The sequence below is a fragment of the Callithrix jacchus genome, chromosome 8, assembly GCF_049354715.1.
Source record: "Callithrix jacchus isolate 240 chromosome 8, calJac240_pri, whole genome shotgun sequence".
Classification (NCBI taxonomy): Eukaryota; Metazoa; Chordata; class Mammalia; order Primates; family Cebidae; genus Callithrix; species Callithrix jacchus.
The window spans coordinates 68,534,201-68,556,801 of record NC_133509.1 but is presented as its reverse complement, the minus strand read 5'-3'; the positions used below and the strand labels follow the sequence as shown (position 1 = coordinate 68,556,801).

Sequence of the window (22,601 nt, the reverse complement as noted above, 5' to 3'; positions counted from 1 at the left end):
TGGCAACAAATGTTCTGTAAGGTCACAGTTGCTCAATTATCTTTCCATCAAATTAAAATTTTTACTTGAAAATTCAGGGTTTGCCATTAACTGGCTGTGTGTGCAATTCTGGAAGCCCCATTCATAGATTACGATGTGAATGATGCCCCAGAGTTTCAAGGCAGGTGATCTGGCTTCTTGAGGTCTCTTCAGACTCTACAAATCAAAGCAAATGAAGGAGGATGCCAATCCTGATTTCTTTTGGAGGCAAACCCTGAATGACAGCTGCTTTTCTTTTAAGGAGTTCTCACCAGAACTGGAAGGCAACTATGAGAAGCATGCTGTAGCTGTGGCACCCACTGGGCCAAGCATTCAGGACAGATGGCCTGACAAATGCTGTTGCACAAGTGTCCTTCGTTAGATCGGCCTGTTATATTCCTTCATGGCATCTAGTACTCTAAGAAAGCATGTATCATGATTCGGTAATGATGCAGCTATTTGCCTGATTGTTTACTGTCTGCCCTCAAGAATGTAACTCCAAGAGGACAGGACACACTGTGTCTCCAGCATGAGTCTGTACACACTAAGTGCTCAATAATGGTTGCTAAGATGCATGAATGAAAGAAAAACAATGAGACAATGCATATCCAAATGGGTGGAGGGACACCCAGAAGAACAAAAGGCAAGGCGGAGAAGAGTTTCAAAGTCTCACTCCCCTTCCCAAGGCGGAGAAGAGTTTCAAAGTCTCACTCCCCTTCCCTGAAATGTCGAGAGCAAGAATTCTAATATGATACCTGAAGCAGGGTAGGAATGACATTAACTCATACAATTCCTAGAAAATGGTGAGATACAGATGAGACTCTAAATCTGATAGATCACAGCTGTTGGGGTCAAAATCTGCTCTTCAGAGTATTCTGCTCACTGTGGAGGGCGACAAGCCACAGGCATACTTTTTTATTATGCTTCGCTTTGTTGTGTTTTGCAGATACTGCATTTTTTTACAAATTGAAGGTTTTAGCAACTCTGTGTGCCATTTTTCCAACAGCATGTGCTCACTTTATGTCATTTTGTGGTAATCTCACAGTATTTCAGATTTTTTCATTATTATTATTATTACCTGTTACGATGATCTGTGATTAGTGATTTTTGATGTTACTATTGTAATTGTTTTGAGATCATGAACCACACCCATACAAGACAAATGTGTGTATTCTGACTGTTCTACTGACTGGTCATTTCTCCATCTTTCTGCCTTTCCTCAGGCCTCCCTATTCCCTGAGACAATCACTGTTTCCTCCTACTCTTAAAACTTGGCCAATGAAAAAAAAAAAAAAAAAAACCTTGGCCAATGAATAACCCAACAATTGCCTCTAAGTGTTCGAGTGAAGGGAAGAGTCATGTGTCTCTCACTTTAAATGGAAAGCTAGAGATGACAGTGCTTAGTGAAGGAGGTGTGTCAAAAGCTCAAACAGGCTGAAAGTTAGGTCTCTTGCACCAAATAGTTAACTTGTGAATGCAAAAGGAAGATTCTGGAAGGAAATTAAAGATTCTACTCCAGTGAACACATAAATTATAAGAAAGTAAAACAGACGTGTTGCTGATATGAAGAAAGTTTGAGTGGTCTGGGTGAAGGATTGAATCAGTCACAACATTCTCTTAAGCCAAAGCCTCATTGAGAGCAAGGTCCTAATTCTCTTTAATTCTATGAAGGCGGAGAGAGGTGAGGAAGCTGCAGAATTTGGAAGCCAGCAGAAGTCGGTTCATGAGGTTTAAGGAAAGAAGAAATCTCCGTAACATAAAAGTCCAAAGTGAACGAAGTGCTATGTTGAAGCTGTAGCAAGTTCTCCAGAAGATCTAGGTAAGATTATTGATGAAGGGAGCTACATGAAATAACAGAGTTTCAGTGTTGATGAAACACCCCTATATTGGCAAAAGATGCCATGTAGGACTTTCATGGCTAAAGAGAAGTCAATGCCTGGCTTCAAAGCTTCAAAGGACAGGCTGACTCTCTTGTTAGGGTCTAATGCAGCTGGTGATTTTAAAGTTGAAGCCAGTGTACATTCACCATTCTGAAAATCCTAGGGCCCTTAAGAATTATGCTAGATCTACTCTGCCCGTGCTCTAGAAATAGAACAACAAAGCCTGGATGACAGCAATGTTTACAACGTGGTTTGCTGAGGTTTTTTTGCTTTTTTGTATTTTTAGTACAGATGGGGTCTCACCATGTTGCCCAGGTTGTTCTCAAACTCCTGAGCTCAAGCAGTCCCTGCCTCAGCCTTCCAAAGTGCTGGGATTACAGGCGGGAGCCATGGTGCCCAGCTGGCTTACTGAGTATTTTAAGCCTACTGTTGAGAGCTACTGCTCAGAAAAAAAAAGATTCCTTTCAAAATATTACTGCTCAGTGACAGTGCTCAATGAATTAGTCAACTACTCTGATGGAGATATACAGGGAGATGAATGTTGTTTTCATCTCTGCTAACACAGTGTCCATTCTGAAGCCCATAGATGGAGTAATTTCGACTTTCAAGTCTTATTATTTAAGAAATACATTTCATGGGAGGCCGAGGCAGGTGGATCATGAGGTCAAGAGTTCGAGACCATCCTGGTCAACAAGGTGAAACCCCGTCTCTACTACAAATACAAAAAATTAGCTGGGCATGGTGGCGCATGCCTGTAATCCCAGCTACTCGGGAGGCTGAGGCAGGAGAATTGCCTGAACCCAGGAGGTGGAGGTTGTGGTGAGCCGAGATTGCGCCATTGCACTCCAGCCTGGGTAACAAGAGCGAAACTCCATATCAAAAAAAAAAAAAAAAAAAAAGAAAGAAATGAATTTCATAAGGCTATAACTGCCATAGTAATTTCTCTGAGGGATCTGGGCAAAGTCAATTAAAACCTTTTTGATAAAGATTCATCATTCTAGATGTCATTCGGAACAGTTTTTATTCGCAGGAGGAAGTCAAAATATCAACATTAACAGGAGTTTGGAGGAAGTTGACTCCAATCCTCACAGATGACTTTGAGGGGTTTAAGACTTCAGTGAGTGAAGTAACTGCAGATGTGGTGAAAAGAGCAAGAGAACTAAAATTAGAAGTGGAGCTTGAAGATGTAACAGAATTGCTGCAATCTCATGGTAAAACCTAAACAGATAAGGAGTTGCTTCTTATGAATAAGCAAAGAAAGCTTTTTCTTTCTTTCTCCCTTTCCTTTTCTTTTTCTTTCTCTCACTCTCTGTCTCGTTCTCTCTCACACACACTTGTGCGCGCGTGCTCTCTCTCTCTTTCTTTCTTTCTTTTTTTTCTTTTCAAGACAGAGCCTTGATCTGTTGTTCAGGCTGGAGTGCTGTGGCATGATCTTAGCTCACTGCAAACTCCACCTCCCGGGCTCAGGTTCAGGTGATCCTCCCATCTCAACCTCTCAAGTAACAGGGATAACAGGCATGTGCCACCACACCTGGCTAATTTTTGTACTTTTTTGAGACAGAGTTTTACCCCATTACCCAGGCTAGTCTTGGACCCCTGGGTTCAAGCAATCCACCCACCTTGGCCTCCCAAAGTTCTGGGATTACAGGTGTGAGCCACCGTGCCAAATTGAAAATGGTTTCTTGAGATGGCCTCCTTATGAAGGTGCTCCTTATGAAGGTGCTATGAACATTGTTAACATGACAACAAAGGATTTAGAGTTTAGTTGATAAAGCAGCAGCAGGGTTTGAGAGGATTAACTCTAATTTTGAAAGAAGTTATGCTGTGAGTAAAATGCTATCATACAGCATCTCATGTTACAGAAAGGGAAAGTCCATTGTTGTGGCAACTTCATTGTTGTCTTATTTTAAGAAATTGCCAAAATCACCCCAACATTTGGCAACTACCAGCCTGATTAGTCAGCAGCTATCAGCATCCAGACAAGACCCTCCACCAGCAAAAATATTATATGACTTGCCGAAGGCTCAGATTGTTCAGACATTTTTGAACAATAAAGTGTTTTTTAGTTAAAGTATGTACATTTTTTTAAAGACATAACGCTATTGCATTCTTTTTTTTTTTTGAGATGGAGTCTTGCACTGTTGCCCAGGCTGGAGTGCAGTGGTACAATCTCAGCTCACTGCAACTCCATCTCCTGAGTTCAAGCTATTCTCCTGCCTCAGTCCCCTGAGTAGCTGGGATTACAGGCACCTGGCACCATGCCCAGCTAATTTTCATATTTTTAGTAGGGACAGGGTTTTCAACATGTTGGCCAGGCACATTGCATTCTTAGTAGACTGCAGTATAGTGTAAACATAAATTTTATATATATTGGGGAACCAAAACATTTGTGTGACTTGCTTTATTGTGATAGTCACTTTATTGCAATGGCTGGAACTGAACAGTATCGCTAAGGTATGCCTGTATATGTGATGGTGCTTGAGATGCCAAGCCCTTGGATGATGGATGATGTGAAGTCGTGGGCCTCAAGGGGCTCATGACCCTTACAGTCTGCCCTGAAATGAAGTACAGCTTCTTCCCTTAGGGACCAACTCAAAATGGCCTGAGGTTATCCCTGTGGCTAGGCTGGGCCACTGGGGCTGGATGCTGGAATTGGAAGAAGGACCCTGGGGAGGAAGCCTCAGGGAATATTCAGGGGACAGAAGCTCCCAGGTTTCTTCATGGTCTTGTTTCGACTTAGTACTCCAGGTAGGAAAGAAACCAAAGGGAGGTAGCACAAGGTAAGCAAAAGTTAGCTGATGATGTAGGTTATCCACACGTTTTAAGAAAATTTCCTGGCTGGGCGTGGTGGCTCACGCCTATAATCCCAGCACTTTCAGAGGCTGAGGTGGGCTGATCACCTGAGATCAGGAGTTTGAGACCTACCTGGTCCAACATGGTGAAACCTTGTCTCTACTAAAAATACAAAACTTAGCTGGGTATGGTGGCAGGCACCTGTAATCCCAGCTACTAAGAAGGCTGAGGCAGGAGAATCACTTGAACCCAGAAGGCGGAGGTTGCAGTGAACAGAGATCGTGCCATTGCACTCCAGCCTGGGTGACAAGAGTGAGGTTACATCTCAAAAATAAATAAATAAATAAAGGAAAAAAGAAAATTCCCTAGGTTTTATAGCTCACTCCAATGGGCCAAACATGTTTCATTAATTTTGAAAATAACCCACTTTTAAGAACAAATTTACCCTGTTCTGAAATGCACAGTTATTTATAGGAGAAGCTCAGCACTTCAGGACTACAAAATGGACTAGGAGATGAGAAAAGCCTGGTTTGGCTAAGATGGATGACAGGCAACCTCACAAATGGAAATATATTCCCACTCATTCTATTAATGGTGTGCAAGAAAACTTGAGGTCCTTGTTGACACTTATGGTATATAGATGACACGGGCCCCACCCCTACTGTGAAGATCAGAGTGAAGAATTTCCCAGCCTTGCCACCATTTAAACAATGTCTTAGTTTCTCTCTCCCTCTTTCTCCACTCTCTGCATGTGGGTGCACATGTGGGTGTGCATGTGTTGGGGAGGTGGCTTAAGGATTTCAAAGAATATGCTGGTAGTAGTTTTAGGAGTAAGTCATATAATTGTTGTGTTTCTTCTTCTAGCTTTAAGGAGGAAAATTCAGGGGAAGAGATTATTAATTCCAGTTTGAAAAGTGCTTTGAGATCCTCTAATGAAGGGTTTTAGAAGTATGAACATGTTTCCTGAATGTGTGCTTACAACATGTGAGTCTATGTTAGAATGGTGCTAGGCTATCAAATATACCCCTCTCCTATGTCCCTGAATAGGAAGGTACATGCTGACAGGAGAGGGGAGGGGAGGAGAAGAGAAGGGAGAAGGGCTGGAAGGAAAGAGAAGATATTGGAGAAAAGACTAGTGTTTTGTGTTAACCTGGAGGAAGGACAGCATGGGCACCCAGTGTCTGTGCATAAGTTGCACGTCTGAGAGTGAAACCAAGGCCTTCCTTTGTTCCCCAACAGTTTGCTCCTTGTGAAGTTTGTTCTCACTTTGCAGTCTGAAGTCTGTTGACTTTCAGGGTGGTCTGTTAGTTCAGGCTTTACCAAAGGAGTTAATAGTTACTGTATTGTCATGCTGGAAGCTACCTTTAATTTTTCAAGAGAACTGCAGAATTGTTTTGTTATATTATTAGTATTATTGGAATAATAATCATCAACCATTAAAATCTTTATTATTCTCTGCATTTATGGAGCTGCTCTTCCTAGAAAGCTCACATTTATTTTTCAGCAAGGTCTTATTTTGAAAGAGGGGGTGCTTTCTCTCATAGCTAATGTCTAGCTGGAGTGCAGACATCTACACCAGCAGCAAGCAGTCACCTACCGCAGGAACTGACCGGGAGGCAGCAGCGTGTGCTAGTTAAACTTCCGACTCCAGATCCAGCTTGAATTCCTGATCTGCTGCTCCCACCCTCATGACTTTAGGCAAGTTACTCAACTCCTCCAAATCACAACTTCCTCATCTGTGAAACAGGATAGGGTTATTATCCTTTCTGTGTTACTGTGAGAATTAAAAGTATAATTATATATAATGCTTACAATAGGATGTGATGCATAAGAAGCACCAGATAAGTACTTGCTGCTGCTTCTATCATCATTATCATTATCTTCTAAGAAACCGTAGGCTGATTTAAAGCAAATTATTATAATTATTTCTGTAACTATTATTAATAAGGCCTCCTAAAGAAATTAAGGTTGCTTTAAAGCAAAATACTCAAGAGGATAGAATTATTTTTGGTGCTCTCCTACTTCTATTCTTAGCTTCTCTCTTTTCCTTTTAGTTTTTCCAAATTTTTGATAGCGTACTCAAGGTTTTAGTAATGTGGCTGGTCACAGTGGCTCATGCCTGTAATCCTAGCACTTTGGGAGGCTGAGGTGGGAGGATCGCTTGAGCCCAAGAGTTTGAGACCAGCCTGGGCAATACAGTGAGACTCCATCTCTCTCTCAAAAAAAAATTAGTGATGTGTAAAACATATCCTCTATCAGTGTAACTAATTTAGTCACACATACATACGGGTTTTAATTCATACTTTTAAAGGACACTGGAAGCTTGAATTTTTTTTCTGAAAAACAAATAGATCTTATAGACTTCTAGAACTTTGAAACTGGATTTCAGGGAACGTCTAGTTCAACTCCACAGTAGGCAAATGATTCATCTTTAGAGATAGGAGTGACTGGTTAGTGGCAGAGTGGGCCCAGAGTCTTAGGTTAAGCTAGACAACTAAGAGCCGTGAACATGTGGCGCATGGTGTGGCTTCTCGTACACCTGTTTCCACTGAACTGCACTGTGACAATATACCAGGAAAGGATCAGACTGTCTGCAAACCCATTACTTTATGCACTGAAGAGGGGTGTTGCTAAGGGCGATATCCTGATCCTCTTTATGAATACTCTTGAGGAGCAGTATTGAAAATAGTTATTGCTTTTGGAACAACTGTTTTTTTTCTTTAATTTTTTTGTTATTTAAAAAAGTATTATTATTTTGATTACCAAATCATAGTTACATACAAAACCAGTTTGTTTTCATTGGATGAACACCATGAACTTTTAATCTATTAATGTATCACATTTTTGTGTTGGCTACTAGGAAGCTCAAGGACAAATTTACATTCTGTGTCTGTGGTTAGAAGCCAAAAGCTTCCACAAATTGCAGTTATATATTAGCGCTGAACACCTTGTAGCCAGCTTTCCTAAACTTTGATCTATTAAAAAAGGGAGTGTTGGAGCCCTTTCCATTGTATGCTTTACTTTTTTCTTGGATATTCATGGTGTACACATTAGCATCTTAAAGGTTCTGGGAAGTCTGACAGTTTTAAATAAAAACAAAAGAGCTTTAAAGGTTTGTTCAGCCTTGTACTTGTAAAACTTACCTGATTACATAATCTTTAAAAATATTATCTCAAGCCGTGCATGGTGGCTCACACCTGTAATCCCAGCACTTTGGGAGGCCCAGGAGGCAGATCACGAGGTCAGGAGACTGAGACCATCCTGGCTAACATGTCTCTACTGAAAATACAAAAAATCAGCCAGGCGTGGTGGTGCGTGCCTGTAGTCCCAACTACTTGGGAGGCTGAGGCAGGAGAATCGCTTGAACCTGGGAGGTGGAGGTTGCAGTGAGCCAAGATTGTGCCACTTCACTCCAACCTGGGTGACAGAGGGAGACTGTCTCAAATATATATATATATATTTTATATTTTATATATATATAAATATATATATATTTTATATTTTATATATATATAAATATATATTTTTTTATATTTTATATATATATAAATATATGTATACCCAGAAATTTCTAGTTTTATACAAAATACATTTCGGAAAATACTACCTTTTAGTACTCTGTAATCAATTCCTGTTTATTATTATTAATTTTATTATTATTTGAGATGGAGTTTTGCTCTTGTTGCCAAGGCTGAAGTGCAGTGGCATGATCTCAGCTCATTGCAACCTCTGCCTCCTCAGTTCAAGTGATTCTCCTGACTCAGCCCCCTGAGTAGCTGGGATTACAGGTGCCTGCCACCATGCCTGGCTAATTTTTTTGTGTTTTTAGTAGAGATGGGGCTTCACCATGTTGGCCAGGCTGGTCTCAAACTTCTGACCTCAGGTGATCCACCTGCCTCGGCCTCCCAAAGTGCTGGAATTATAGGCATAAGCCATTGTGCCTGGCCAAATCCTGTTTATTAGAGTCATGGCAGTACAAAGGTTGGTGAACTTGGTTCTTTCTATTTCTGTGCAGCAGGAGGAAGTCCAGGACGTGTACACTGGACTAGATACCTGATGCGGCCACTGCTAGCTCTAAAATTTTTGATTCCCAATTTAAAAAATGAAGAAAGTTTTCAAGAATGTGTGTTCCTCAAATTTGGAATTGCAGTTTGCTAAAGTAAATACTAAAGTTAGAAATTAAAACATTGTATACCATTTCTGGCACTGTTTATCCCATCTAATCTAAAAGATTGTTTAAACAATTATGTTTATAGAAACAACCTCCAGGAGTGTTTACAAAGACACAAATTTTCTTTGAAAAGCATCAGAGTAAAAAGATGTAAGATTTTCTTGAAACTCTGGTTTGGTATAGAATTTATAACCCCTCCTTCTTGCTTGATAAAGGCTTGTATAATGAGGTGTTGAAACTTCATAGTGTATCTTTCGGAGGCTGTTCAACTAGATTTATTAACTCAAGCATGTGGCCCATTCAGAGGCAACATTGTTCATTTATGGATGCTTTTGCCTGTAAAATCCCTTCCTCTCCCTTCTCCATTAAAACTAAAAAGAAACAACAAGGACCTCCAATACATACCTAATTATGTATGGGATAATGGGTACACACTCCAGCCATATCCCTGGGCATGTGCTTGAGACTTGTCCCAGAAAGCACATCCAGCCTCTGGAGTTGTTCATCGCCTAGACCAGTAAGCCAGACCTAAGGGGAAATAGCAAAGCAAGGTCACCTGCAAGGAGAAGCGGCAGGCTGCAGGGAGAAAGGACTGGCTTTCACACCTGGTTCTTGGGTGACATCCAGCTTCTTCAGCAGCCTGCTGGATGTGTCACCACAATCTCAAGTAGCTTTCATTGCTTTTCTCTTTTTGTATGCCCTTGTAAAGGGTGGGTGAGATTTCATTGCTTCTCTGGGCCACCTGTCTTGCTGATTGTATCTGTATGTTGTTTTCTCCCTGTTTGATGTGTATGCATTTAATTCAGATTGGATGCCTACTATGTGTCAGGCATTATGTCCCCAAAATGCATATCTTCCCATACTTGCCCTTGAGGAGCTAATGATATAGAAGAGCACATGGATACCAGAAACAATTTCCGTTCATTGTGGCAAAGACTCCAGAAGAGCCATGTGTAAAGACCAGAAGGTGACATTTGAGTCAGGTCTTAGAGAATGTGTTGGACACCCATTTTTCCATTAATAGAATTACTTTTTCTACTTAATAGCACTAGCCTGCTAGAAAGAGAAGTAGAAGCCAATAACTCGTTTTGGTTAACTCAGGAGACTGACAGAACCTATTAGCTAAAGGCTAAACTCTTATTTCAAGCAATTCAGCAAATATTCAGGCCTTAATCATTTCAGTTATTGGAGGACAGTGCCATCTGGAAAGCGGACTCTCTGGAACTTACCCTCAAGTTTCCCTGATGTAAAGATATTCTAGGAATTGTGTTTGACTTTGGAAATTCCTAGAATTAGCTTTGCTTTATGTTCAATAGCCCTAATTTCCCAATCTTGTGGCAAACACTCAGAAAATGAACCACATACTTAATGTTGCAAAGATGAAAACAGAGATCATTACTGAAGAACCGGTTTTAATTTAAATTTCCAAAGTAATTTTACAAAGTGCAAGAACATGTGAAGTAAGCTGGCTCCTTGAGTTTGCAGTTCCTTGGAGAGCTGACACTGAAAGCTCATAGCCTTCTTAGTGCCCAGTGGAATTCTGTGAATTTTTTTCAAGTTACTTCTATGAGACAAACTCATGGATGTCAACCATATGACACAATATCCATGACTTTCCTGGCTGTACAAATAGTTCTCTAATTTGATGCTAATAATAGGAAATCTTTTTCTTTGGCAAATACTCTTTTTTAGACTTAACATTTCAGACACACCCCTCTCCCTGAAAAAAAAAGTTCAATTTAATAATGATTTTTGTCTGTCTGTGTTTATTATACCTGGACCCTGAGAGTACATTTATCTTCTGTCATGGAGTTGAGACAGTATCTATTCAGCTGGTTTTCCAGCCCCAAACTTAAGTAGGATCCTTCACCTGCAGAACATGGGGCTGGCCTCGCCTTTGAAAGTAGTACCCATGCTTCATTTTCCAATTTGAAACTTAGCAACTGCTTTTTCCAGACCTGAGAGTTTTCCTCCTGCCCAGCTATTACACACCGCCTCATTGGATTCTAATACAGATCTGTCACTCCTTCTAGACCTTGAACTCCTTAAGAACAAGGACAGTGTCTCACTTGTCTCTGCATTCCATAGTTCATTATGAAACGAAGGCCTTTAAGAATTATTTGCAAAATCTGTATTGCATTCTTATCCTAAAAGTTTGTAAATTGGGCCATCAAATGTGTGAAAAAGAGCAAATACCATGTATGCAAATCTCAGAACTTGACTTCTCATAATAATAGTAATTATTATTATTGTTTTGAGATGAGCCTCTATTGCCCAAGCTGGAGTTCAGTGGTGCAATCTCAGCTCACAGCAACCTCTGTCTCCTGGATTCAAGTGATTCTTCTGTCTCAGCATCCTGAGTAGCTGGGACTACTGGCACGTGGAACCATGCCTGGCTAGTTTTTTTGTTGTGATTTTTCTGTAGAGAAGGGTTTCACCATATTGGCCATGCTGGTCCCAAATTCCTGACCTTGTGATCCACCTGCCTCAGCCTCCCAAAGTGCTGAGATTACAAACATGAGCCACCTCACCTGGCCAATTATTTTTTAAAAAGAAGGCAAACCAGGCTGCAGTGGCTCACACGGTACCCAGCCTAGTTTGCACAGGCAAATAGGGTAAGTAGGTTGCTTAAAATTGCCCAGAAATTAAGTGATCGTTCTGACCCAAGCCATTTGGCTCTACATGCACATTCATAAATCCCTTTGCCATCTATTCTTGGCTTACCTCGTTTAATTTTCTTTTCCTGAGTCCCTCTAATAAGTTCTTAGCTTCTGTTCTTTTTCTTTAAAATTGGCACTCATCTCTGATTTATCACCTCTTCTGTCCCCCTGCCCCTATTCTCTCCCTCCATTTTCCCTTATTCTCTTCCTTCTAATTCCATTACTGATGAGAATCATATTGTGTACCTGAAATTTGTATTTCAAGCAGCTTTCTGTCAACAACCAGGAGCTTCCTGCATCCTGCAACTTTATAGAACAAAATGCGTATGAGCGTTATAAATCTCTAAGTGCGCATGTTCTTACTTTGATGACTGGTTAAGAGAGTGTTTAAAAATCACCTCCGATTTTGAGCTTTGAATTTGGGCTGGGAAAGATAATAAAAGCAATATAAAGAAAGGGAAATGAACTTCAAAACCGGCCGCCTGCTTTTCCCTGTAAGAAGACCACTATAAATTGTGGAGATGCTTCTCAAATACAATTAGACTCTGCCGCTGCCTGCCGCATCTCTCCACACTGCATCACTGTTCTCGAAATCACTGAAGCCTCTCTTGGGACACTAGGTAATCTGAAGAAAGAATAGAGTGTTCAGGCAACACAAGTTCTACAGAGAACTAAGGCACACTGATTTGCATTTCTGGGTCAGCATGATTTCACTTTCATTTAACCCTTGTACTGACCCTTGTTTTTCAACACATTGGCTCCTTCTGCCTTCTGAGACTGTGTGATGTGCTCAAGCCAAGAAGGTAACCCAAAGCCTTCAAACCTCTCTCCATGCCCTCTTCAAATTTCCTGCCATCATTGAGGTCCTTTCAGTGAGGAATTGGCCAACATTTTAAGTGTCTCTGGATGCAGGTTTTATTCACCTTTAATAAGGTAGTTTTGTGTGTTAATGTAAAATGAAATGAATATTAGAAATCACATATTCAGATATGCTTGTGGCTGCCAGGGTTTTGTATTTCCAGCGTGATTGTTATATTCTCTCTAATCTCTCTCTCTCTCTCTCTCTCTCTCTCTCTCTCTCTCTCTCTCTCTCTCTCTCTCTTTGTCTCTTTGGTAGGAGTAATGCTGAGAATCTTATGAAAACCCACAGTGTGTCAGAAGGACAGACATGACATATTTCTATTTGTCTTATTCACAGTGAAATTTCCAGTAAGAGAGAGCAAAGACCCCCAACAAGACTTAATTACTTGCACCTTAACAAGTGCAGGTCGTTATTTGTTTATGTGCAATGAGGTCCACTTGGCTGGAAGAACCTTGTATAAAAGTAAAGGTGCATTGCAGAATGCAAAGTGCTGGATAAATGCTGGCTATGAACCCAATGTTAAAATAATTGAGATGAAATGTTGATTAATTATTTGCCCAAAAGAGGTTTACCTCGATCAGTAAGAATAATGTTATTGCTTTTTTTCTTAATTGTAAAAGTAATAGCTGGATGCAGTGGCTCACGCCTGTTATCCCAGCACTTTGGGAGGTGGAGGCAGGCAGATCATTTGAGGTCAGGAGTTTGAAACCAGCCTGGCCAACATGGTGAAACCCTGTTTCTACTAAAAATACAAAACAATTAGCCGGGCATGGTGGCATGCACCTGTAATTCCAGCTACTTGGTAAGCTGAGTCAGGAGAACTACTTAAACCTGGGAGGTGGAGGTTGCAGTGAGGTGAGATCACACCACTGTACTCCAGCCTGGGCGACAGAGCAAGATGTTGTCAAAAAAAAAAAAAAAAAAAAAAAGAAAAGAAAAAAAATAATAATTTTATGATATGTGAATGACATCTCAACAAAGCTGTTTTTTTTTTTTAAAAATATATGAAATTATAGAAAAGACAGGTAAACAATTGGAATAAAATCAAAATCATCAATAATCCCAGTTCCCAGAGATAAGCACCAATAGCATTTGTTTTTCTATAATTTTCACTGTGTAAATACAAAACTGAAATAATACAATAAATAGTGTTGAAATCTCCCTTTCTCTCTCTCTCTCTCCCCTTCCTTCCTTCCCTCCCTCCCTCCCTCCCTCCCTCCCTCCCTCCCTCCCTCCCTCCCTCCCTCCTTCCTTCCTTCCTTCCCTCCCTCCCTCCCTCCCTCCCTCCTTCCTTCCTTCCTTCCTTCCTTCCTCTTCTTTCTTTTCTCATGGTCTCACTTTGTCACCCAGGCTAGAGTGCAGTGGCACAACTGTGCCTCACTGCAGCATCGAACTCCTGGGCTCATGCGACCCTCCCACCTCATCCTCCCAAAGTGCTGAGATTACAGGTGTGTGCCACCATGCCTGGCTTCCTTTTCGTTTAATATATTATGGACATTAAATATTCTTCTGCCTCTGCATAGTGTTCTGCTGTATAAATGTTTTATAACATAAGCAACTCTCTATTGTTGGACATCTAGGCTGTGTCCAAGTTTTTGATAATGTTTTTGATAGCTGTCTAATGCACATTCTTGTAGCTATATCTTTGAGCATATCTGTGATTATTTCTGAATAAATTTCTAGATATCTAGTTCTTGAATCAAAGAATATGCACTCTTTTAAGACTTTAAAACACACATGACTCTGTGTGTGTGTGTGTGTGTGTGTGTGCGTGCGTGCATGTGTAACATACAGGACATGAATTTTAGAAATCACATTTCAGATATGCTCATGGCTGCAAGAGCTTTGCACTTCCTGGTTGTTCATTCTTAATGTAATGAGAATAGTTATGGAGAACAATGGATGTTATATTCTCTCTCTCTCTGGTATGAAGTATGCTGGGAATTCCATGAAGACCATCTCTTCGTGGTCCATTCCATTTCTTGATTCCATTAAGAATCTTCAGGAAGATTCTTCCTTAGATTCTTAATGAAGTTAAATGTTGTTTCAAATGCTTATTGCCCTCTAAATATAAATATAAATATATTTAATATGTATCTAGATACATACACATTCATATATTTGTATATATTCCTATACTTATATATGCATATATATAATCAATTTGAATCAATACCTTTTTGAAGTTATATATGTGGATGTGTATATGTACACGCAAATACTCACTACATTTATACTAGCAGTGGACATCATTGCATTTATTTTTATATACATTCCCTAACATTATTATTATTTAAAATTTTTCTTTCCAACTGCACTAGTGAAAAATGGTACCTTATACTTGTTATAATTTGTACTCCTTAGATTGTTAATGAAGTTAAGTGTTGTTTCAAATGTTTATTGGCCATGTCAAAATTATTTGTCCTTTGACCATTTTTCTTTTATCTTTAATTTGTAAGATTTAAAAAAATTGAATTAAGGCTATTAATTCTTTGTCACCTTTTTTATTTGAGTTGAACAAAAAACTCAAATGAAAGTGATGCACATTTTTCTTTTTTTATCTTTATTCATAAGTCAGTATAATATTTGTCAGTTTGAGTGTTATACACGTGATAAAACATTATGAAAAGTATCATATTTATAACAAGAATATTATTTTATATAACTGACTCACCAAATATGCAACCTCTTGCAACAATAGCACAATGGACTCAACTCTGTCCTTTGAATGAACCAATTTCATGATTCTTCTGAAAAGTTTTGAGTGAGTATAGTTTCCTGTTGCTTCTTTCTGTGGATCTAAGGCTTAAGAATCAATCTCTGGAAACCAGCGGCTGGAATCTGACCTCCCCAGAATCAAGAGGAGACAGCAGTGGGAAAAAGAACACAAGCCCCAAAGTCTCCAGCACTGTACCAAATGCTCGATTTCAGAGCATTCAAGCACTCAAGGTCAAGTGTGGGGCCATATATATGTATGTCCTGTCATCTCAAATGCCACAACTGTTAGTTAGCAGGATATGCGAGAGAGGATGCATATCATGGAGGAATAAATCAGTCCCAACAATTATATAAGCATTTCTAAAAATTCAATAGCAAGGATTTTCTAAAATACAAGTTTACAGACAGAAGCTATACAGCCAGCCATTAACTGAAGTGCACGTGCAATGCCATGAAGGAGGAGCTATGTTTATGAAACCATACACATCTTATTTATCTCTAATTTTAAAATCATTCATTCTCTTTTTGGGTATGCAAGTGAGCAGTGGAGAAAGGGGTGCATCTGCAATACGAGCTGGTGCTAAGGATTTCAATGCTTCCAGAAGATGTGGGCTAGAGAACTTTATTAGGCGTCGGAGGGGTTCTTCCCTTTCAGTCAAGATGCTCCCATTTAAATCACTTTGAATTTCGTTTCAAGCTTATATTGTGCAAATTCTAGTCATGGTTGAGGATAATCTCCAAACATTTCCTGAGTTATTTGTTGAACTCTTTTTCTACTATGTTTTCATGAATGATCCTTGAATCCATATTTATATCTAGTCCAAGGCTTCTTTCCTGTAGGGGTGTCATAGAGTTGTGAGTTCAAAGGTCTGATTATACTGTTTAAAAACAATAGCCTTAAGAGAGTCCAGATATCAACTTCTCAGGTCCATTTTCACAATCTGATGGTGTTTGCTAGCAATTGTCAGCGCCTGACCCAGAAGTGGCATATTGCGCCTCATCTTGGAGGAGGATGTGAAGGCATACGGAATCTGGGAGTAGTATACCAAGTAGGTAGGTTTCTACTGGTTTGGCTTAGTGTACTGTGTTCCCCCAGGCAATTTGAATCCAGACTACATTCTCCTCAGTTTCTCTGAAGCTGACTTTCACATTTTTTAATGCTCTCTGAAGAATTTTCTTAAAGGAATTTTTGAATTGTTTCATATCAAAAAGGTCAACATCTTCCCCTGCTCCTTTACTCATCTGAAAAACATTCCACACTTTCTGGTGTTGATGAAATGATGTCTAACAGGGTAGTATCATTGAGACCTGCATGCTTTTCCTCACACAGCTGAACCAAGTGCTGAACTACAGATTCTTTTTCTGCTGGAAATTTATAGTCTACAGTTGATTTTTAGACAAAAAGTCCCAGGCTTTTAGGATTGTTGTCAGTTCATTCATGGGGATTTTTCAAGATGGTCCTCTTGATGAACTCAGCAGCAGTCTCATCCATCCCTTTGGATATATCCACATAGCCCGCATATCCTGCTGTCTCACTCCTCAGCTGCCGTTCCCACCCATCTGATGCACATTTTTCTTTAAAAGAAGGGCAATTCAGTTAAAATTAGTTACAGGTAAACAAAGCATACTCCTGACCGCATACATCCAATGTGTGTATAGGTTTAACTTTGTACATTTCTGAGTTGCTTTCTGGAAAATACTTCCAAATGAAAAACCAGATACCATCATCTTTATAAGTAACTGTGATTTCATTTTGAGGTAAATTATTACTTTGAGTTAAATAAAGGAAAATTACTGTTTTTGAGCATTAGCCAATCTTACAGTCTCCCGTCCCAAAGAAGCTGAATTCAAACTATTTTTAAAGGTCAGTTTATGTTTTCTTTTAATTCAGCTGCTTCATGGGTGGGGTATTTTTTCTCCATTTTAGCAGTAATCTAAATTGAGACAAACATAGACTCCAAGATAAATAAAAGGAACTCCAAAGACTGAGTGATCTGCTAGACTGGATACTTTAATAGATTTTGATGTGTGATGATACCATATTCCTCTCTCCTTTCATTCTCATGTATTGGCTTCCTGGTCTTAAATGAGTCTCCCTCTTTGCTTCTACCCAAAAGAATAGCACCTGCCTGAGGTAGGGGGTGGGGTGAAATGCCTGAACTGCCAGTGAGATCTCTTAAGCATGGGGTATTTTCCAGAGGAAGATGCTTAATTATTTCAAAGTATATTTTGTCCTGCTACTTAAAAATGCAATCATGCTTAAGATATGCATACATGTATGTGTGTATCAGTTTGCATGTCTATTTAGAATCATCTTTTTTTATTTTTGAGATGGAATCTTGCTCTGTCACCCAGGCTGGAGTGTAGCAGTGCAATCTCAGCTCACTTGTAATCTCTGCCTCTTGGGTTCAAGTGAGTCTCCTGCCTTAGCCTCCTGAGTAGCTGGTATTACAGGCACATACCACCATGCCTGGCTAAATTTTTTTGTATTTTTAGTAGAGACAGGGTTTTACCATGTTGGCCAGTCTGGTCTCGAACTCTTGGCCTCAAGCGATCTGCCTGCCTCTGCTCCCTAAAGTGCTGGGATTACAGGTGTGAGCCACCGTGCTCTGCCTGGAATCATTCATTATTAAAAACACTTATTGCCTTTTAGAATTGTGAAATGTGGCCAGGCGCAGTGGCTCACACCTATAATCCCAGCACTTTGGGAGACTGAGGCTGGCAGATCACCTGAGGTCAGGAGTTCAAGACCAGCCTAGTCCAACATGGAAACCTCATCTCTACTAAAAATACAAAAATTAGCCGAATGTGGTGGGGTGGGGGTGCCTATAATCCCAGCTACTTGGAAACCTGAGGCAGGAGAATCGGCAAAAGTTGCAGTGAGCCAAGATTGTGCCACTGCACTCCAGCCTGGGTGACAGAGCGAGACTTTGTTTCAAAAAAAAAAAAAAAAAAGGAATTAAGGAATGTATGTGTAATTTTAAAAATTCTAATAGTATTACTATTTTTTAAAGTCACTGGCAGCAATAACTCTTCTAATTAACTAATGGAGATAATGATGGCTACATCTTAACCCAAAGAGTAATTAAATGGTTCTGTCCAGTCTTCCTAATCTGGAAGAGATCCGCTATCGTTACACAGAGCAACACCGTCACTTGTTTCCAGATTGTGGGGTGAGAGTGAGGATAATACTTTAAGTGATGAAGTTGGCATTTCCCATTTGTTGTCCCTCAGACACAGGCCTCCTTCTCTCTACCAATCACAAATATAAAACCTCTGCCCATAGTTTGACCATCTGGATTTCCCATCATCCCCTGTTTTCACACCTGGAGATTCAGAGCAGGTCTTTGATTGATGTTTTTCAAAATTGCCTCATAAAATCAAAGGACAGACAAACAATATTTTTCTAAAATTATAAAAGATAGAACCAACATTCACAGGTTGTGTTTACTGCTTTTATAATCATGAATAACCTTAGCTTCTGGGGTTTTGTCAGAAGTGCTTTTTTTCCTTTCTTTGAAGCAAGCCACTATGTTCTCCCTAGCTGCTTGCATTTAACAATGTCAGGGCTAAGACTCAAACAGTGGGCCACAGTAGTACCAAGACGTTCAATACCAAGCACAGTGAGTTCTGTATTCAACTTTAATTAAAATATCCACATGCTGCCGGGTGCAGTGGCTCACGCCTGTAATCACAGCACTTTGGGAGGCCGAGGCAAGTGGATCACCCGAGGTCAGGAGTTCGAGACCAGCCTGAACAACATGGTAAAACTCTGTCCCTACTAAAAAATACAAAAAAATATTAGCCGGATGTGGTTGTACGAGCCTGTAGTCCCAGCTCAGGCTGAGGCAGGAAAATCACTGGAACCCAGGAGGTGGAGGTTGCAGTGAGCTGAGATTGCACTACTGCACTCCAGCCTGAGCAACAAAGCCATACTCCATCTCAAAATAAAAATTTTTTCAAAGGCCAGGCACGGTGGCTCACGCCTATAATCCCAGCACTTTGGGAGGTCGAGGCAGGTGGATCACAAGGTCAAGAGATTGAGACCATCCTGGCCAAGATGGTGAAACCCCATCTCTTAAAAAAAAAAAAAAAATCTGCATGCTCATGGTTTGCCTTCTCTTAGGGAGCCAAATACCATCTAAGTTTTGTTGGCTGTCAGCTTCTGCTAATAGAATGTCATTTAAAACACCACTTTGAATCTAATAATGCAATGCATTACTCTGAACTATTACTAAATTAGTTATTCCTCAAGTAGCAATTTACCTATTTTTGCTCTGACCTAATTTTTTGGAGGAATGACAGACAAACACCAAGCGTTGGTTTCTCTCTAGATCCTGTCTGTTTCCTCAAACACAGTGGTCTCTGTTAGCCCCTGGTGTGCTGCTGGGAATTACTGGGCCCCACTGGCCAGCTGCTGTCTCTTCTCTGAGGACCTCTTTGCTTTTAGGGAGCAGGAGTGTATATCTTCTAAGTGATATACACTTGGAGACCCTTTAGCATGAACAGCAGTGAAGAAACAGGTGCTCTCATTGCTTTCCTGCATCAGACAAAAGGCTCTGGCCACTTAAGGACCACGTTTTTACTTCCTTTTTAGTTCAGATGAGGGAGCAGGTGCAATCCTGCAGCAAAATGAAGCTGACCCTTGCTAAGATGGTAATGTCTGCTAAATCTACCCCAGTGAGGCAAGGCCTTGTAAACAATAATTAATAAATTAGAAAGGCCCAGGACACAGGAAGAAAATTAAATACAAAATTTGGACCATCCATTTTGACTCATGTGGTATTGCTAATTAGTGTGATTAAAGAAACTTTCATCTGTTAAGAATGCGGTATTTGAAACACATTGCTGCCTTGTTGGTAGGTTTACTTCCTCCTTTCTTTGTAAAGCTTCACAGTAAGTATCCCGGTGTGAAACTGGAACTCAGTGTGGGGAAAGAGGACGGGTGGAGGAACCGTCATGTTATTAAGTTATTGCAAATATAGTGACTGGTAATTTCACACGTACACATTCCACATTACAGGAAGTTCACACGTCTAGGAGAAATCATCCCTTATTGGCCCCTCACCACCAAATTTTCCCATTACCTACCTCTAAAATCCTAACTTCCCGAATGGCTTGCTTATTTTTTATCATGTCAATTGCTTTTCTGTAGTAAAGTAAGAATATGATCACTTGAATTTCAAGAATAAGAAAGCAATCTACATGAATCAAGCAAATCTAAAGGACAAAATAAATTTGTTTTGAGTCACTTGCAGATTATGATGTTCCTCCTTCACTCCACAGAGCTTCCTTAGAGATTGTCAAAAAACAAGAGAGAAACCAAAGCAACCTTGACAGTAGAGTCATGGAAAATTTTACCAGTTTCATTTGTTCACAGTTCATTCCTGCTCATTCCTTTCCCTTTTTTTTTTATAGAAAATGTTTACTTCTTATTTACTTTTCTAGTATAACAAGTAATCTCTAAAGAAAAGCTTATAAAAATTCAAGGATATAAAGGCATGTAAGTTAAAAACCATCCACTTCCTGCCCCAGCCTGCCTCCGTAATCATCTATCGATCTTTTGGTGTGTATTCTTCCAGCCACATTTACTTTTTACATTTTAGGTAAGGCAGAGTCTGTGAGGGTTCCCATGAATCCTTGACAACATAAAGAAGGACAGGCAGGTGGGCAGGGTTGCTCAGCCTCTTATCTCAGCACTTTGGGAGACCAAAGCAGGAGTGATTGCTTGAGGTCAGGAGTTTGAGACGACTCGAAGAGCCTGGGTGAAATAGTGAGACCCCCACTGCTACAAAAAGTATTTTTTGAATTAGCTGGGCATGGTGGCCTGTGTCTGTAGTCCTAACAACTCCAGAGTCTGAGAAGGGAAAATCGCTTGAGGCCAGGAGTTCAAGGCTTCATTAAGCTATGATGACTCTCTACCTGGGTGACAGAGTGAGACTCTGTCTCTAGAAAATAAATAAAATAAGTAAAGGAAACACAGGCAAGGAAGGAACTGACTGTGAATGGGCACATTTACCCCCCAAAAAATGCACAAAGTAAAGGGGAAGGGTGGAGAGAGAGAGTTGAACTGGGGAAGAGAGAGATGAGAAGAAAGAGCGTACATGCTTAGTCCTGTCTTACGAGTCAGCTGTTTGAGGGTAGGGTTTCTTCACACTAGAGGAACACCTGCTAACTTGGTGGTGCTGAATGAATGAATACGAATGAAGAGCAGGAACTAACTGGCTATAGTTAGCAGAGTTCACTGAAATAAGTTTAGGCTTTTTCAGTTTATCAAAGCCTTGTTAAACCCGTATTTTCTGTTTACCTTTGGTTTTTAATCAGTAAGCAGCCAGCATGTGCTGCTTTGAGGGTTAGTACCACAAGTAGTTGTTGCTATAAACTGAGCTAATAGTAAAGACAAAAACCCTTCTAGAAGGAATCTGTAAGCAGAAGAGGAAGTTGAAGCCATTAGCTCACTGGGGAACAGTACTTGAAAGGTCATTAAGACAAAGTAGCTTCCAGGCCCACTGCCTCCTTTTGGGGAAAAGGAACCAAATTCTCTAACCTTGGATAACCACTTTCTCCACCATTTTGGCAATGAATGGTTGAACCAGGAATTAACAACTGACTAAAAGACACACTGCTTCATGCTCTTTAGCCTATAGGAGGTAGCCTAGGGTGGCACTGGATAGGGACTTTCTGAACCGATCAAAGCCTCTCTTGGAGAAATTTGAACTAGAGACAGAGATGAACAGAGGTACCTAGAGTTCGAGAAAAGCAGACGGCTGATAGACAGCAGTCCAGTGTTGACACAGAAACCAAAAAATGTGGAAAGAAGGCAGTGAGCAGACAGTATGAAGCAAGTGATGACTTCTGTGAATAGAGGGGCTATGAATGGAGGCATAGAAAGCCATCTGCTAGCAGAAGATTAACAAGAAGACGCAAGTAGAGAAAGGAATCAGTGCAGGAGATGTTTCAGGAATGGCAGGCTGCTGGAAAAACTGCTGCTTCATTCTGAACCATGTTCTAGTTCTCATGAGGCTTGGCATGTATCCCTGGAAACCATTTTCTCTGTCCTCAAGCCTTCTAAATATCCTTATCCTGAGGTAAATGAGAAGGTCTCTATATTTTGCAGCTTGAAACCCCCCATTGCAAAAAGGGCAGGTTGTCTAGAGAGAACCATGAGCATTCCTTCTGTTGCAGTTTGAGAGGAGCGTTGTAAAGATATAGACCACCTGTGGGGAGTGTCACATGTGGCCAGTGCTTTGCTGGGGTGACTGTAATTCAGGTCTTGTGTTTTACACTGTAGCTCTTGAAATTTGATTTAATTTGTGCAGCCAGTGTTGACTTGCCCCAACTAGGAGATTTATAGATAATCTAAGATGCAGATGTATAATGTGAGATCGAACTTTCCAGACATAGGGATTGCTTTCTATAGTTTCTGATACTGTTGAACATCTCCTTACTGAAACTCTCTTTAGAGATTTTACTCTTTTAATTCTGAGCATTACTTCTCT

General features: G+C 40.3%; 1 long non-coding RNA gene and 1 pseudogene across 5 annotated transcripts in view; one reads left to right on the top strand and one right to left on the bottom strand.

Annotated features, from left to right (window-relative positions):
• The window catches only part of LOC118144912 (uncharacterized), a 44,938-nt gene extending 31,361 nt beyond the window's left edge, over positions 1 to 13,577 (top strand). The window contains exons 2-4 of one of the 5 annotated variants that reach the window (XR_013521141.1): positions 1,690 to 3,109; positions 5,556 to 5,675; positions 6,236 to 13,577. This is a non-coding gene — a long non-coding RNA (uncharacterized LOC118144912). Of the gene's footprint in view, positions 1 to 1,689; positions 6,212 to 6,235 lie in introns of those variants that run through there. The other 4 variants (XR_008474379.2, XR_013521140.1, XR_008474380.2 and 1 more) reach the window with 4 other exon arrangements.
• Positions 13,578 to 15,343: 1,766 nt separating this feature from the next.
• Positions 15,344 to 16,594, bottom strand: LOC108593638 (centromere protein N pseudogene; annotated as a pseudogene).
• Positions 16,595 to 22,601: the final 6,007 nt, after the last annotated feature.